The following is a 16,524-nucleotide window of genomic DNA, read 5'->3' as shown; positions in this document are numbered from 1 at the left end:
GCCTGGTCTACAAGAGCTAGTTCCAGGACAGGAACCAAAAAGCTATGGAGAAACCTTGTCTCGAAAAATAAAAATAAAAAAAAAAAACAAAAAAAAACCCCAATAACACAAAAGGCAGTTCTTGCTACTAACTAGGCCCTGATTACTCTAATATTAAAAAAAAAAGAATTTAAAAATAAGCCGGGCAGTGGTGGCGCAAGCCTTTAATCCCAGCACTCTGGAGGCAGAGACAGATGGATCTCTGTGAGTTCGAGGCCAGCCTGGTCTACAAGAGCTAGTTCCAGGATAGGTGCCAACGCTACTGAGAAACCCTGTCTTGAAAAACCAAAACCAAACCAAAACAAAACAAAAAAGATTTAAAAATGTACTTCTTAGGTGTGTTGTCATAAGGACAGGAAGGTGACTACAGTATTGAATTCACTGAGAAAACAAGGACTTCCACACCTTGGAGCATGTGGGGCTGTAGAATTCCATCAGTTAATTGAAAATGATTTCGACTAGTGCAAGCTTTTTGTAGCTGGTGTGTTAGGCTTGGGCTTCTTACTCTTTCTGTCCTGTCTTCTGTGCTTGTGTGTGTGTGTGTGTGTGTGCGCACACGTGTGTGCTTGCATGCCCTTGTGTGTATAGAGGCTAAAGGTGGCTGGGTATGGTAGAGTGTGTCTTTGATCCTAACACTTGGGAGGCAGAGGCAGGTGGCTCTCTGAGTTTGAGGTCAGCGTGGCCTACATCTTGAGTTCCAAGAAGCCAGTTAGGGCTCCAAAGGGAGACTCAAGTCCTTTACATGAACATTATACACTTTAAACCTCTGAGCCATCTCTCCAGCCCTTACATGTTTTCACTAAATTTACAAAATAGTTTAAGATTAAGTGCTTTGTTCACAATTTGGTTCTTACTTTAGGGACAATAAACGCAGGCCATCTAGACCGTGTGAGCTGCTGCTAGCAAGGGTTAGAGGTGTGGCACACTGTTTATTTTACAAGAAGAAATTCCTTTTTTCTTTTCTTTTCTTTTCTTTTTTTTTGTATCCCAGGCTGGCCTTGAACTCACAGAGGTCTGCCTGCCTCTGCCTCCAGAGCGCTAGGATTAAATTTAGGCGCGTGCCACCACTGCCTGGCTAGGAAGAAATTACTTTGTAGAGTTATTTTCCCTTTGTTTCTGTTTCTTTTTGTGGATACAAAGATAGTCTTTTCTAACACCTTGAATTTATGTATTCAAGGATGCCTTTGAACTTCTGACCCTCCTGCCTCCATTTCAGTAGTTCATCACCCTGAGTTTATGTAGTGCAATGGAGCAAAATCCGTATCCTTTTTATTAATTATCTTTACTTTTTTGTTTTGTTTTTCGAGACAAGGTTTCTCTGTAGCTTTGGAGCCTGTCCTGGAACTAGCTCTTGTAGACCAGGCTGGCGTTGAACTCACAGAGATCCACCTGCCTCTGCCTCCCGAGTGCTGGGATTAAACCACCACCGCCCGGTTTAATTATAATATCTTTCTTTTTGTATGTGTGCACACCAAGGAACAGTACAGTTGTTGGGAGATAATCTAAGGTAATCAGGCTAGGCTGCAGGATACGCCTTGAATTCACTGTAATCCTCCTGTCTCAGCCTCTTTTCTTTCTTTCTTTTTTTCCTTCGAGACAGAGTTTCTCTGGATGTTCTGACTGTCTTAGCCGATAGTAAGTGTTCGGATTACAAGCATGAGCTACCACTCCCGGCTTGAAAAGGTGTCTTATTTAGTTTGGTAAAATGGGAAGTTTTTGAGAGTATCAATGATAGCTCACAAGGTGAAGAAAGTCCGCAAGGCTCTGTCCCAACCCCGACAGAAATCTTGGGGCGCCGGAGATTCAGGCTCCACCCTTCACCTGCGCGCATGCTCTTCCATGAACCCTGCCGGAGACCTGCGGCACAGGCGCGCGTGACGTACACCGTGCGGCCGTGATGACGCAAGCCGTACGCTCGGTGGCTCCTCGGGGAAGATGGCGGCTGCATCTTTGAAGGAGAGGAATTGAGAGTGGGGAGAAGGGAAGTGTACCAGGCGGGAGAGACATTCCCTGTGGCGCCGAAGGACACCGCGCTCGCGGTTAGGCGCCCATTCCGGCCCCCCACGGTGAGTGCGCGCCGGGGCCTGTGAGGGCCGCGGGCGGTCGCGCTCCGCCATTTTCGGGCCCGGCCGTTGCGTGCTTGGGGGGACCGGAGGGGACAGGTCGCCCGAGAGAATAGGACGGGCATCTGCGGGGCGGGCCGCGGCCGGTGGGGCTCCCAGCGGAGGGACTTTGGGGAGGAGGAGGAGGAGGCCGTGTGGCAACCTAGGCCTAGCCGGCACGGCGAGGCCGCTCGCTGAGACGCGAAGTTCGGAGGAAGGAAGCGCGTTGGGATGGGAGTGCGGCTTTGGGGGCTGCCCAGAAGGGGGCTGGAGAAGTTCCTGGGAATCCGGAGAAACAGCTGGAGAGTCCGCCTGGATGCTTTCTAAAATTGAGGTCTGTGTTGGGGACCCGAGAAAGGCCGAGCCTGGCGCTTTGCACGAGTTTCGTTCCTGTGTGGCTCGTTACAAATGTCCCACTAAGCACTAATTGTCCCAACTGGAAATTGAATTCTGGTCTCAATATGTGAGAGAAACAAAGGTCTCCTGGCAACTGGATATTTATGGTCTTAGCGTCTCTCGTTTTCTTTTCTCCTTTTCCCCATTTCTTTGAGACTGGTCTAGTTGTGTTGCCCAGGTTCGCCGAATATTTCCATTCTCCCACCTGCCGGGCACAACGAGAGATTATAAGCGCTCACTCTACCTGGCTTGGCTAGCGGTCTTTTTTATTGTTTTGTTTTGGTTTGATTTTTATTTTACTTTTGGTACAGAGGTTCACTGTGTAGCCAGGCTGGCCTCGAAACTCAACTCAGTATGTAGCCTAAGTTTCGAACTCAGAGGTAATGATCCTGTCTCATGCACCCAACCGATGCGATGAATAGCCTGAGCCCCATTAGACTTGGCTGTAACCCAGACTGGCACCAACTTGCTGTATACCTGACCTGGCCTTACTCTTTGATCCTCCTGCTTCCACTTCCCGAGTGGGGTTAAAGGCGTGGGCCACACCTGACCTAGAATTTCTGTGCTTTTTTAAATCGAAGAATACTACATATTAGTGTGTGTGCGCGTGCCCGCGCGCGCGTTCTCTCTCTCTCTCTTCAGAAGATAGTTTGCTGGAGAACTCTTTTCCACTAAATGAGTCTTGATTGAACTTAGGTTGCAGTACTTTAACGCTGGGCCATTTATTGGGTTATAGTCTTGTGTTTATTTTTTTTTTTTTAAAGAAAGTGTTAATATTTGGTTGTAACCCTTGTGGTTGGTGGCCTTTCTGGAGTAAGGGAGAGGTTAATTGTAGGAATTATGACCTTGGATTAAAGTCAGAAAAGTATATGTTATCGCACGTAAAGACTGTCAGGAATGCTTTAAAGTCATTTCTAGATGGGAGGCATTAGCTATTCGGGAGCTTTGGATGACAGGAACCAAGGCACAGTGGTGACATACACCAACCACTTGGGAGCAAAACTTTCACGTGTACTCTGGTTATAATGCAGGCAACCCTCTTGCCTGTGAGTGTTTAACCCAAACAAAGAACGAAGCTCTTGGTGACTGTTAAAAGAAAACACTTTAATTGTTTCCCTGGTGGCATTTTTTCTGTTCCTAGTCTTAATTGCATTTGACACCCACCTTTCATTGCTATTAGGTACTTTTGCATTTTGATTGATTTCCTTGCCCAGTAGAGGTAAAATACTGTGTGGATTTGGGTTGGGGCCAAACTTGAAGTGCTGTATTTAGCATCTTTACTATAGGAAGTCTTTTATTGACTTCTTAAGTCCCATATTCAGAGCTTGCTTTGCTAACTAACAAAAAGACCATTAACAAAAAAAGTCCACTAGGTAACAGAAAGTCTGTTTTTTTTGTTGTTGTTGTTTAGTTTTGTTTTTGGTAGATATTACTTGATTATTGCCTGTTGTGCCCTTATCTTTGTTGCTAACTGTGATTTAGGTTTAAGATTTCTACTTAGACATGTTTTCTCTGGTGACATACCTCTCCCACTGCAAACCATTTCTCTTAGACACTGAAGCTTGTCGCATGTTGGAGAGTATGGCGTACATTACTATCCCCCTTTCTGGACTGTAAACATTTTAGCAATTTTCAGGTAGAGTAACAGCTTCATAAAATTTGTGTAATGCCATATTTTCATAATTTAAGTGTTTATAAATTCCAGACTTGAGGAGATGTATTGGAAAGAAAATCATGGAATTCTGTAGTAGGTAACCTAGGTTTGCAAGCTGAGTTCATTCATCACTAACCTAGCTTTAGATCAGAGGAAGAGTGTGATGAGTACTGAATTCAGGGGCTTATCTATTTTAAGTGCATATTACATCATTGAACCTCCAGTTCTAAAGCAATTTAAAAAAAAACTGGGTCAGTTAATTAAACTCTCTGAGTCTCAGTTTCCTTATATATAAAAATGATAATTGTTATGAGTGGGTTAGTACAAGCCTTAAATCCCAGCACACTGGGAGGTAGAGGCAGGCAGTTTGAGGTCAGCCTGGTCTACATAGTGAGTTCCAGGCTAGGCTGTGTAGTGAATATAGACTATCTCAAAAAAACAAAAACAGCCGGGCGGTGGTGGCACACGCCTTTAATCCCAGCACTCGGGAGGCAGAGGCAGGCGGATCTCTGTGAGTTCGAGACCAGCCTGGTCTACAGAGCTAGTTCCAGGACAGGCTCCAAAAAACCACAGAGAAACCCTGTCTCGAAAAACCAAAAAAAAAAAACCAAACAAACAAAAACAAACAACAACAACAACAACAACAACAAAAAACCCACCAAAAAAGTGATTTCACTGTTTCTGGTCCCAGTAAGAAACATGATAATTTATTGAATGTGTATATTGCATATACTCACCGCTCAGATAGACCAGGCTGGCCTTATAGAGAACCCCTGCCTCTGCCTCCTAAGCGAAGGAATTCCAGATGTGTTTCACCACTTTGCCTTCCTTCATTGGTTGATGAACATCTAGATTGGTTCCGTTTCCTGGCCATTGTAAATAGCAAAGGGTGTTATCTTTGGTATGTAAATTTAAGGTTATACCAACCTAGGACTGGGTTAGCTGGCTCATAACCCTTTCAGCTTTTTGAGGATATCCGTAATGGCTACAGAAGTTTATATTCTTTAATTTTTGTTTTTTGTTTTGTTTTTGTTTTTTGGTTTTTTGAGACAGAATTTCTCTGTAGCTTTGGAGCCTGTCCTGGAACTAGCTCTTGTAGACCAGGCTGGTCTCGAACTCAAAAAGATCCGCCTGCCTTTTCCTCCCGAGTGCTGAGATTAAAGGCATGCACTGCCACCACCACCACCGGGTTTATACAATCAAAATTCCCCTTGTATTACACCTCTATGCCAGAAGAGGGCACCAGACTTCATTACAGATGGTTATGAGCCATCATGTGGTTGCTGGGAATTGAACTCAGGTCCTCTAGAAGAACAGCCAGTGTTCTTAACCTCTGAGCCATCTTTCTAGCCCCTCTTTTTTATTTTTTAGACAGGGTCTTGCGGGTGGCTGGAACTCACTGTGTAGGCCAGGCTGGCCTAAAACTTGTATCAGTCAGTCCTCCAATCCTCTTGCTGCCACTGCTTGAGTACTGGGACTATAGGTACATGACATCACAGTCATCTTGAAGGCTATTTTTTGATTGGGGCAGGTAGATGTAGCCCAGCATAGTTTTCATGAGATATATCTAGCCTAACATGTACCTTGCTGCCTTCTTTTTTGGTTTTTCAAGGCGATTTCTCTGTAGCTTTAGAGCCTGTCCTAGCACTTGCCCTGTAGATCAGGCTGGCCTTGGACTCACAGAGATCTGCCTGCCTCTGCCTTCCGAGGGCTGGGATTAAAGGTCTGCAGCACCACCAACAAGCTAAATTGAGTTTTAATGTATGAAATCATTAAATATTATCTGGTGCCCTCTTCTGGCCTGCAAACATACACACAGACAGACTATTGTATACATAATAAATAAATATTAAAAAAAACCAAAATTCAAAAGCTAAAGACTAAGTTCCTTCTTAACTCTATACCCTAATTCATCTAATTTTTTTATATGTGTTATTTTATTTATGAGTATTTTACCTCCATTTATGTCAATACCACATCTGCCTTGTTCCTACAGAGGCTAGAAGAAGGTGTCAGATTCCCTAGAACTGGAGTTTTAGACAGTTGTGAGCCACCATGTGGGTGCTGGGCTTCTGGAACAGAGCTCTCTTAACCGGTGAGTTCTCCATCCCCACCCAGTTAAAGGGTGGTTCAAATGTGTAGTTTATTACAAAATGAATAGATGTTTGTTGTCGATAGAAGATTTAGAAAGTAAATAGCAATAAATCTAATTGTCTTTTTTTGTTGTTTGTTTGTTTTGTTTTTGTCTTTTTTTTTTTTCTTCTTTCTCGAGACAGGGTTTCTCTGTGTGTAGCCCTGGCTGCCCTCAAACTCAGAGTTCCTCCTCCCTCTGCCTCCTGAGTGCTGGGATTAAAGGCGTGCAATGCACCACTGCCAGGTCTAAGTCCTGTAAGTCTTTAAAAAATGCTTATTATCCTCTCTGTGTATGTGTGTACACCTGTCTGAGTTTATATGCATCACATATGTGCAGGAGCCCTTGGAGACCAGAAGAGGGTATATGTAATGGAAAAATTAAAAATTGCTGTGGGATCCCCGGTGGGGGCAGTGGGCAGGGAGTCCCAAGACTAGCCAGTCCCAGGCAGCACGAGACCATGCGGCAGGTCTCCGAAGGTGGCTGGTCCCCAGCAGTGAGCCATGTGGCTGCAGTGTGCAAATGACAGATGGATAGGCACGCCATGCAGAGTGAGGTTGGATTTAAGTGGGTTATGGAAGGGAAGGGGGAGAAGAGGAGAGAGAGAGAGAGAGGGAGGGAGAGAGAGAGAGAGAAACTGATTTAAGTATAAAACCAAGGTAGCTTATTTAATTTTTATCTTATTTGCTTTCGTTTACCTTTTGAAAATTATGTTTTGCATACATGTATATCTGAGTACTCACCACATGCATATGCATGCCTGGTTCCTGCAGAGGTCAGAAGAGATTGTGAGCCCCCGTGTGGGTGCTGGAACCAAACCCAGGTACTGTGCAAGATCAACAAGTGTTCTTTTGTTTGTTTTTGTAGACCAGGCTGGCTTTGAACTCACAGAGATCCTCCAGCGTCTGCCTCCTCAGTGCTGGGATTAAAGGCGTGCACCACCACCTCCCGGCTCCCAGCAAGTGTTCTTTTTTTTTAAGATTTATTTATTTATTATGTATACAGCATGCTGTCTGCATGGATGTCTGCACTCCAGAAGAGGGCACCAGATCTCATTACAGATGGTTGTGAGCCACCATACGGTTGCTGGGAATTGAACTCAGGACCTTTGGAAGAGCAGCCAGTGCTCTTAACCTCTGAGTATTCTCTCCAGCCCCCCACCTGCTGAGCTTTCTCGCCACCTCCCTTCATTTACCTTTGAAGATTTTCTCTGTCATGTATTCAAGTGCTTAATCATGGTTTTCCTGCCTCAGTCTCCTGAGTGCTGTGATTACAAGTGTGTACCATTATGCCTGGCTCACCATTTGTTCTTTTGTACTTACTGTATAAAACCAATAATGGATAAAACAATACCACCAAACTGCTACCAGTCATTTTGTGTGGATTCCTGCTACACTAGCACAGCGGCTCTCACAGCGCCACCATCACCCGGCTCAAATTTTTTTATTCTTAAGTGTGTTCATGTACCATTGCCCATGGCTGCACATGGAAGCCAGAGGTCAATGTCAACAGTCTTCCTCTACCTTTTTTTTATTTGTTTACTTTTGAGACTGGGTTTTACTGTGTAGCCCTGGAACTTGCTGTGTTGTCCTTTAACTCAGAGTTCTGCTTTCTCTGTCTCCCCAGATTAAAGGCTTGTACCATTATACCTGTTTCTCTTTTTGGGTTTGTCTCCTTGTCTCTTTCTCTTTGCCTTTCACAGGGTCTTACCTATATACCCAGAGATCTGCCTTCTGAGTTTAAAGGTGTGCGTCCTCACCCATTCCTGGCTGTCTCTCTCTCTCTCTCTCTCTCTCTCTCTTAATCTTTTTTTTTTTCTTTTGGTTTTTCAAGACAGGGTTTCTTTTGGCTTTGGAGCCTGTCCTGGAATTTGCTTTGTAGACCAGACTGGCTTCTCGAGGTCTGAGATTAAAGGCATGTGTGTGCAACTGCTGCCCTGCTTGCTCGTGTGCTCGCTCTCTCTCTCTCTCTCTCTCTCTCTCTCTCTCTCTCTCTCTCTCTCTCTCTCTCTCTCACATTGATGAGATAGTTTCTGTGTAGGCCTTTTGTCTGCTGTCTTTAGCTTTGTAGACCAGGTTGGTCTCATAGAGATCTTCCTGCCTCTTCCTCCCGAGTCTGGGATTACAAGGGTGTGCCACCACTTTTGTCTATCTCATTTTCTGTCTCTTTTGTTTTTTAAGAGTTTACAGTTTCTTCTCTGCTGCCCTAGTACTGGGATCACAGGTATGTGCCACCAAGCCTTACTGAGACAGTCTCTTCGTGAGCCTGGGGCTTGTCCTTTTTGCTAGACTGCCTGGTCATTGAGTTCCAGGGATCCTCCTGTCTCCCTATTGCCCACCTCCACATAACGTTGGGGTTGTTGATATGTACAACTGTATCTGGCTTTGTTTGTTTGTTTGTATTTGATTGCTTGGTCTTCGCTGTGCCAGTGAAGGTGCAAGTGAAGGTCAGAACAACAGGAGAAGGGAGTCACTGGGGATCAAACTCAGATTTTAGGCTTGGTGTTAAGAGCTTTTACTAGCTAAGCTTTTTCTCTGACCTCGTCCTAGCTTTTTTTTTTTTTTCCAAGATTTATTTATTTATTATGTATACAACATTCCTTCCATGTATGCTTACATGCCAGAAGAGGGTACCAGATCTCATTATAGATGGCTGTGAGCCACCTTGTGGTTGCTGGGAATTGAACTCAGGACCTCTGGAAGAGCAGTCAGTGCTCTTAACCTCTGAGCCATCTCTCCAGCCCCTGTCCTAGCTTTTTTTTATGTTCGCATCTGAACTCTGATGCTAAGGCTTGTGTAGCAAACACTTTACCTCCCCAGCCCCAGTATCCACTCACTTTTTTTATTTTTATTTTGTTTTAAAATTTTGAGACAACTTTCTGTGTAGTCTTGGTTGGACTGGAATTTCCTAGTAGATCAGGCTGGCCTTGAATTTAGAGATCCTTCTTGCCTCCCCCAGTGCTGGGATTAAAATGAGTTAACTGCTGAGGCTAGAGAGATGGCTCAGCAGTTAGGAACACTTGTTGCTCTTGTTGAGGACCTGGGTTGGGTTCATTTACCATCACCTGTATGGTAGTTCACAACCATCTGTAACTCCAGTTCTAGCATTCCATGTTAGTTCTGACCTCTGTGGGCCCTGAGCATAGACATGGTATTTCTACATGCAGCCAAGAACACTCAGGTACATAAAATAAATTTATCTAAAAAAAAAAAAGACTTTTATGTACTTCATGTATGTCTGTTTTTTGCTTGTTTTTATTTAAACGATTAATTTTTAGGTTTGTTTTTTTTTTCCTTTTTTCGCTGAGACAGGGATTCTCTGTGTAGCCCTGACTGTCATAAAACTGTTAACAAGGCTGACCTCTGCCTGCCTCTGCTTGCTGAGTGCAGGAATTAAAGGCATGCACCGCCACCCATTTTAGTTTTTAGTTTTTGATTATGTGTTCATGTTTTGTGCACAGTATCAATGGAGTCTACAAGGGGACGTTGAATCCCCAGGGAGCAAAAGTTACCGGCAATTGTAAGCCATCTTATTTGGGTACTGGGAACTGAACTCAGGTCCACTGAATAAACAGGAAGCACTCCTTAACCACTGAGCCAGCTCGCTAGCCTGCTTTTTTTTGGTTTTTGTTTGTAAATAGAGTTCCTAAGTGGCTTGGATTGACTTTGAGCTTGCTGTTTTTCTGCCTGCCTTCTTTGCTTGTTTGTTTTCTTTTGTTTTTCCAAGACAGGGTTACTTTGGCTGTCCTGGAATTAGCTCTGTAGACCTGGCTGACCTTGAACTCAACAGAGGTCCACCTGCCTTAGCCTCCTGAGTGCTGAGAGTAAAGGCACGTGTCAACCACGAACAGGCCTGACTTAGTAGGTGATTTTTGTCATTGAATGAACACCACAAAATGTGGTTGCACACCCATTGTGAGGGTATAGGTCAGTCAGTCTACATGATTTTTTTTGTGTGAGGAGGGTGTATTTCATTTTTATTTAATCATCCATCCATTTATTGTTTTTTCTCTTTAGCTTTGGAGCCTATCCTGGAACTCTCTGTAGACCAGACTGGCCTCGAACTCACAGAGATCTGCCTGCCTCTGCTTCCTGAGTGCTGGGATTAAAGGCGTGTGCTATCACCGCTTTTATTGTGTTTTTGAGACAGGGTCTCACTATTGTAGTCCTGGCTGGCTATCCTGGAACTATGTAGACCAGAATGGCCTTGAACTTGAGATCGGCCTGCCTCTGCCTTTTCAATGCTGGATTTAAAGGTGTGAGCCACCACCGCCAGGCTCACACCTTTAAGTGTGACTACTTTTTAAAAAAATTTTCTTATGTTTATAGTGTTCTGCCAGAAGAGGGCACCAGATCTCATTAAAGATGGTTATGAGCCACCATCTGGTTGCTGGGAATTGAACTCAGGACCTTAGGAAGAGCAGCTAGTGCTCTTAATCTCTGAGCCATCTCTCCAGCACTTTTGCATGACTTCTCTATGCAGTCAAGAGACAAATAAGAAACTTCTGCTGGCAAAATAAAGTATACTCTGTACGTTTATTTACTTTTGTCTAGGTAGCTGAAGCTGTCCTTGGAATTTAGTGTCATTCTGCCTCAACTTCCCAAATACTAGGCGTGGTGCCTTATACCACATACATAAACATATATATATATGTATTTACACACATACATATACACATAGTTTGTGTGTGTGTATATACATACATGTATACATATGTTGTATGTATATGTTTATACATACACACACTAAATAGGACTATACTTTAAAAGGAGTACACTCTAAAATTTTTTTTTTTTGTTTATGTTTTTGTTTTCGAGACAGGGTTTCTCTGTGGCTTTGGAGCCTATCCTGGAACTAGCTCTGTAGACCAGGCTGGTCTCGAACTCAGAGATCCGTCTGCCTCTGCCTCCCGAGTTCTGGGATTAAAGGCGTGCGCCACCATCGCCCGGCTAAAATAGTTTTATGTAGTATACATAAGTCTGTAGTGTCAGAATTGTTTATTGCCATTGTCACTTGTATATAATTGTTTATTGCTGTTGTGTTAAATAATTCAGAATTTAGTGTGCTATGTTTTTATGTATCTGATATATAGATTTGCATATACCAGCATCTTTACAAATCTAAGTAATGTTTTATGCTACAATGTGAGGTGTAACTTCATGCTATAATGTGACTTCACTAGTCAATGGGGATTTTTATTTTCATTGTAATGGTAGGATACCAGGTTTGTTTTTGTGGGCCTTATGTTGACTGTAATATTTTAATAGAATACAATATCAGGGATGAAAGAAGCATTTTAGAGAAGATTTTACAGATGGTAAAATAGTAATGAGATATCATGAACCTTTGCCCTAAAAATTGGTGATGTGGGAGTAATTAATTTTGTTACAGTACAAGCCACCAAAACTAATTAAAGAACCAAAAACCTTCACAAGAGCATCAGAAAGGCTAAAGAATTCCTTCTAAAACCACATTGAATGGCCGAGGGAGCTGTGACTGTCCTGATTTGTAGCTATGAGAAAATGATGCTTATGGCCACTAGTTCCAGGAAAAGTCACTCCTGCCTAACTTGGTGATTGCTAAATTATGTGAATTTCTCTGTCAGGGCATTTTATATGATGGTAGTCTCTGTTCTTATACACGGTTGTACAGTCTGCTGGGCTGTCTTGAAACACCCAGGATATTTATTGTTTCTCAACATGACATGACACCCCCACCACTACCCCATTTCTACCTCTCTCCATGCCTTCCTCATCTCCCTCTCTTCCTGTCTATGTCCTTCCCCATACCTATGGGACAGGGTCTTACTATGTAGCCCCTGGCTGGCCTGGAATCCTATGTTGACCAGGCTGACTTGGGAATTTAAATATCTGCCTGCTTCTGCCTTGGGATTGCTGGGATTGAAGGTCTGTGCCACCGTGCCTGACAGAATTCTAGTTCTTAAAAACCTTTAAAAATAATGGAAATCTGTTTTTAATCTGCCTTATACTTTATGATACTTTTTAAAAAAATGGTTCTGGGGATGGAACACAGGGTAGTGTAAAGTGGTACTGGCAGTTTCAGAAATAGCGTGTCAGTTTTTCAGATTAGTCAAGTTTCAGTTCCAGTTATTTACTCTAGGAAAAGGATGATACATTCACATAAAAATTTGTACTAGTGTTTATAGTGGTTTCATTTAACTTACTGAACACAGTATACATCCAAATTTCTTCAGTGAATGGATCAACTTTGGTTATCGCTACAGAATTTAGCAGTAAAAGAAAGAAATAATTAAAACAGCATGGTGAATTCTTCAAAACTTCATGGCAAATGGAAAATGCTACTAGTCTCAAAACGCTTCATGAGATAGAGTTTTGTTTGTACTATGTTTGTTAAAATAAGGACATTAGAGGAGGGCGGTAGTGGCGCATGCCTTTAATCTCAGTACTCAGGAGGCAGTGACAGGTGGATCTCTGAGTTTGAGGTCAGCCTGGTCTCGAATGAGTTCCAGGACAGACTCCAAAGCTACAGAGAAACCCTAACTTGAAAATTAAAAAACAAACAAAAACCCCAAAAACAAAATGCACACCTATGTATACTTTAGTGATGGAAAACATCTCAGTGGTTACTGATACAAGGAACCATATGGGATATATCTTGGCATGAATTCTCTCTCATGTTTGTTTGTGTGTGTGTAGAGGAGAATAATTATGATAGGTGCCATTTATCACAGGTTCGCCTCAAACTCACTGTCTAGCTGAGCATGATCTTGAACTTCTGATCTTCCTGCCACTACTTCTTGAGTGCCACAATTTTAGATACTTGCCACCAAATTTGGTTTGTGTAGTATAGTTCAAACCCAGAGCTTCAGGCCTGCTGGCAAGCATTCTCCCAATTCAGCTATATCTTTAGCCCCAGTGTCTATATCTTGATAATGGTCAGTATGTGTGAAACTGGGTTCATTAAAATACAGAAACATTGCATAAAATGAATATTAAAAGTTAATTTAAATTATGTGTATTATGTGTGTGTTTGATTGTGGGTTTGCACATCTTTGAATGCAGGTACCAGAAGTAGGTGTTGGATCCCTTGGAGTTGGAATTCTGAACCTACTGATTTGGTTACTGGGAATTGTGTGTGATATTTAAAATAAATTTAGTGCTTAGTGTTAGGGATGCTTGACTAGTTGTATGTTGAGGGCCTGGATTTGATCTCTAGTAATTAAAAAACACATACAAATAAATGAGTAGGCCGGGCGGTGGTGACGCACGCCTTTAATCCCAGCACTTGGGAGGCAGAGGCAGGTGAATCTCTGTGAGTTCGAGACCAGCCTGGTCTACAAGAGCTAGTTCCAGGACAGGCTCCAAAGCAACAGAGAAACCCTGTCTCGAAAAAAACCAAACCAAAACAAAAACAAATAAATGAGTAAATAAAATTTAGTTAAAAGAATAAGCAGAGCCGGGCAGTGGTGGCGCACGCCTTTAATCCCAGCACTTGGGAGGCAGAGGCAGGCGGATCTCTGTGAGTTCGAGACTAGCCTGGTCTACAAGAGCTAGTTCCAGGACAGGCTCCAAAACCACAGAGAAACCCTGTCTCGAAAAACCAAAAAAAAAAAAAAAAAAAAAAAAAAAAAAGAATAAGCAGAGCCGGGCGGTGGTGGCGCACGCCTTTAATCCCAGCACTCGGGAGGCAGAGGCAGGCGGATCTCTGTGAGTTTGAGGCCACCCTGGTCTACAAGAGCTAGTTCCAGGACAGGCTCCAAAGCTACAGAGAAACCCTGTCTCGAAAAATCAAAAAAAAAAAAAGCAGAGCTGGGCAGTGGTGATGCTCGCCTTTAATTTCAGCACTCAGGGAAGCAGAGGGAGGTGGATCTCTTAGTTTGAGGCCAGCCTGAACTACAGAGGGAGTTCCAGGACAGCCAGAGAACCTTGTCTTGAAAACAAACAAAAACTGAGAATAAGCAGAAAAGCCATAGATCATGAGAAATTACTTGAAAAATATATCTCACCAGACATGGCAGTGCTCACCTTTAATCCCAGTGCTCAGCAGGCAGGGACAGACGGATCTCTGAGTTCAAGGCCAGGCTGGTCTACACAGTATTCCAGACCAGCCAGGAGAGAACCTGTCTCAAAAAACAAACCAAAATAAACAAAATAAACAAAAAACTCATTAAGAAAGATATATCCAAAACAAAAAGAGCTCATAAAACATGGTATATGGAACTAACAAATTAAAATGGGCAGAAAGGTCTGAATAGAAGCATTACTGAATAGATGTCAAATGAGCATGTAGGAAGATGCTGAGCTCGGCATTATGTTCGTGTACACTGTTAAAATCTCAGAACTCTGGAGGCTAACCAGAAAGTTTGCTGCCAATTTGAGGGCTGCATGGGCCTTTAGAAAAAGGAATGGAGGGATGGGAACTCATAATTGCTAGTTGGGAGATGGGCTGGTAAGATGGGTTAGTGGGTAAAAGTGCAAGCAAATCTTGATGACTTGAATTATGCCTTGAACTCATGTAAAGGTGGAAGGAAATAACCAGTTCCACAAAGTTGTTTTATCTTTACATGTTCCATAATGTACATAGTAGATTTGAGTTGTTCTTTCCTCTATTTTTTATTTAAAGTTTTTGAATTTATGTGTATTGGTGTTTGCCTGCATATATGTCTGTATGAGGGTGTTGGGTGCCATGGTCTGGAGTTACAGTTGTGTGCTGCCTTGTAGGTGCTGCACATTGAACCCGGCCGGTCCTCTGGAAGAACAGCTAGTGCTCTTAACCACTGAGCCATCTCTCCAGCCCTTTCCCTCTCTCTCTTTATAATAAGTATATATAAAGTCTATATGGAGATGAAGTTGAAAAAATGTGAGAGCATGCCACTTAATTCTTTTTCTTGAAAATATATGAGGATGGTCTGTTGCTTTAAGGAAAAAGTGTTTTTGTTGACAGAAAGTTGAGTTTTTAATATTAAAATTATGGTACGTTTGTAGTTGTTACTGTGAAGTTGGTGTTTCAGATAATTAGTACATTTTATGATGATCAATAGTGATTTTCCTTTATTTTGGTTTAGTTTTTTGAGACAGGGTATTTCACTTTGAGCTACCGCAGTCAGTCTTTTGAGGACAGTAGTGGCTTTTTTTTTTTTTAAAAAAAGATTTATTTATTTATTATGTATACAATGTTTTGCTTGCATGTGTCCCTGCAGGCCAGAAGTTGGCACCAGATCTTATTAGAGATGGTTGTAAGCCACCATGTGGTTGCTGGGAGTGTAACTCAGGACGTTTGGTAGAACAATCAGTGCTCTTAACCGCTGAGCCATCTCTCCAGCCCCAGTAGTGGCTTTTTGAGACAAAATCTCCCTATACCTAGCTGTCCTAGGCCTGACTGGCTTCAAACTTCCAGAGCCTGCTTCTGACTGGAACATAACATAAAGCATATGCCACCATATTCGGGGCCAGGCGTTGGTCCCAGCACTTTAGAGGCAGAAGCAGGTGGATGTCTGTGAGTTCAAGGACAGCCTGGGCTACAGAACAAGTTCTGGGTCAGCTGGAGATAACATAGAAAAACCCTGTCTTGAAAAACCAAAAAACAGTTTAAAAAAAGGGAGGGGGGTGTCCATATAGGACTGGCTATGCTTTTTTGGATTGTGTTGTTGTTGTTTGTGGGGGATGTTTTTGAGACAGGGTTTCTATGTAGTCCTTCCTGGCCTGGCACTCGATTTGTAAATCAGGCTGGCCTGGAACTCAAGAGATTTATCTGTCTGTGTCTGGAGGGATTAAGGGCATGGGCCACCCTGTCTGCTCTTGGAATTGTGAGTTCGAGGCTAGCGTGGTCTACAAGACCTAGTTCCAGGACAGGCTCCAAAGCCACAGAGAAACCCTGTCTTGAAAAACAAAAATTAGAAATTAGAAAAACAAAAATTAGAGAGAGAGAGAGAGAGAGAGAGAGAGAGAGAGAGAGAGAGATTGATTCTTATTCTGTAGATCAGGATGGCCTTGAACTCATGCCTCTGCTTCCCCAGTGTGGTACCACCATGCCCAGCACAGTTTGACATATTTGTAAGAAGTATAAACAGAGGTCTCATTAGATGACTCAGTAAAGACTCCTGGCACCAAATGTGATAACCTAAGTTCCAACCCCAGGGTCCAATCTGGTAAAAGGAGAGAACCAAGCCCTACAACTTGTCTTCTCACTTTTACAAGTGCATATTTGGAAATGAGGTCTTT

General features: G+C 42.9%; 1 protein-coding gene across 1 annotated transcript in view; it reads left to right on the top strand.

The window, feature by feature from the left end:
• The first annotated feature begins 1,946 nt into the window (after positions 1 to 1,946).
• Wdr33 (WD repeat domain 33) overlaps positions 1,947 to 16,524 on the top strand; it is a 108,359-nt gene continuing 93,781 nt past the window's right edge. Inside the window, exon 1 of the mRNA XM_057789209.1 lies at positions 1,947 to 2,105. The gene's annotated coding sequence lies outside the window, so the exon portion shown is untranslated. The remainder of the gene's footprint in view (positions 2,106 to 16,524) is intronic.

Source organism: Chionomys nivalis, chromosome 14, assembly GCF_950005125.1.
Source record: "Chionomys nivalis chromosome 14, mChiNiv1.1, whole genome shotgun sequence".
In the NCBI taxonomy this organism is placed as follows: Eukaryota; Metazoa; Chordata; class Mammalia; order Rodentia; family Cricetidae; genus Chionomys; species Chionomys nivalis.
The sequence above is the reverse complement of the archived record's forward strand: the minus strand, read 5'-3'. Positions and strand labels throughout refer to the sequence as shown.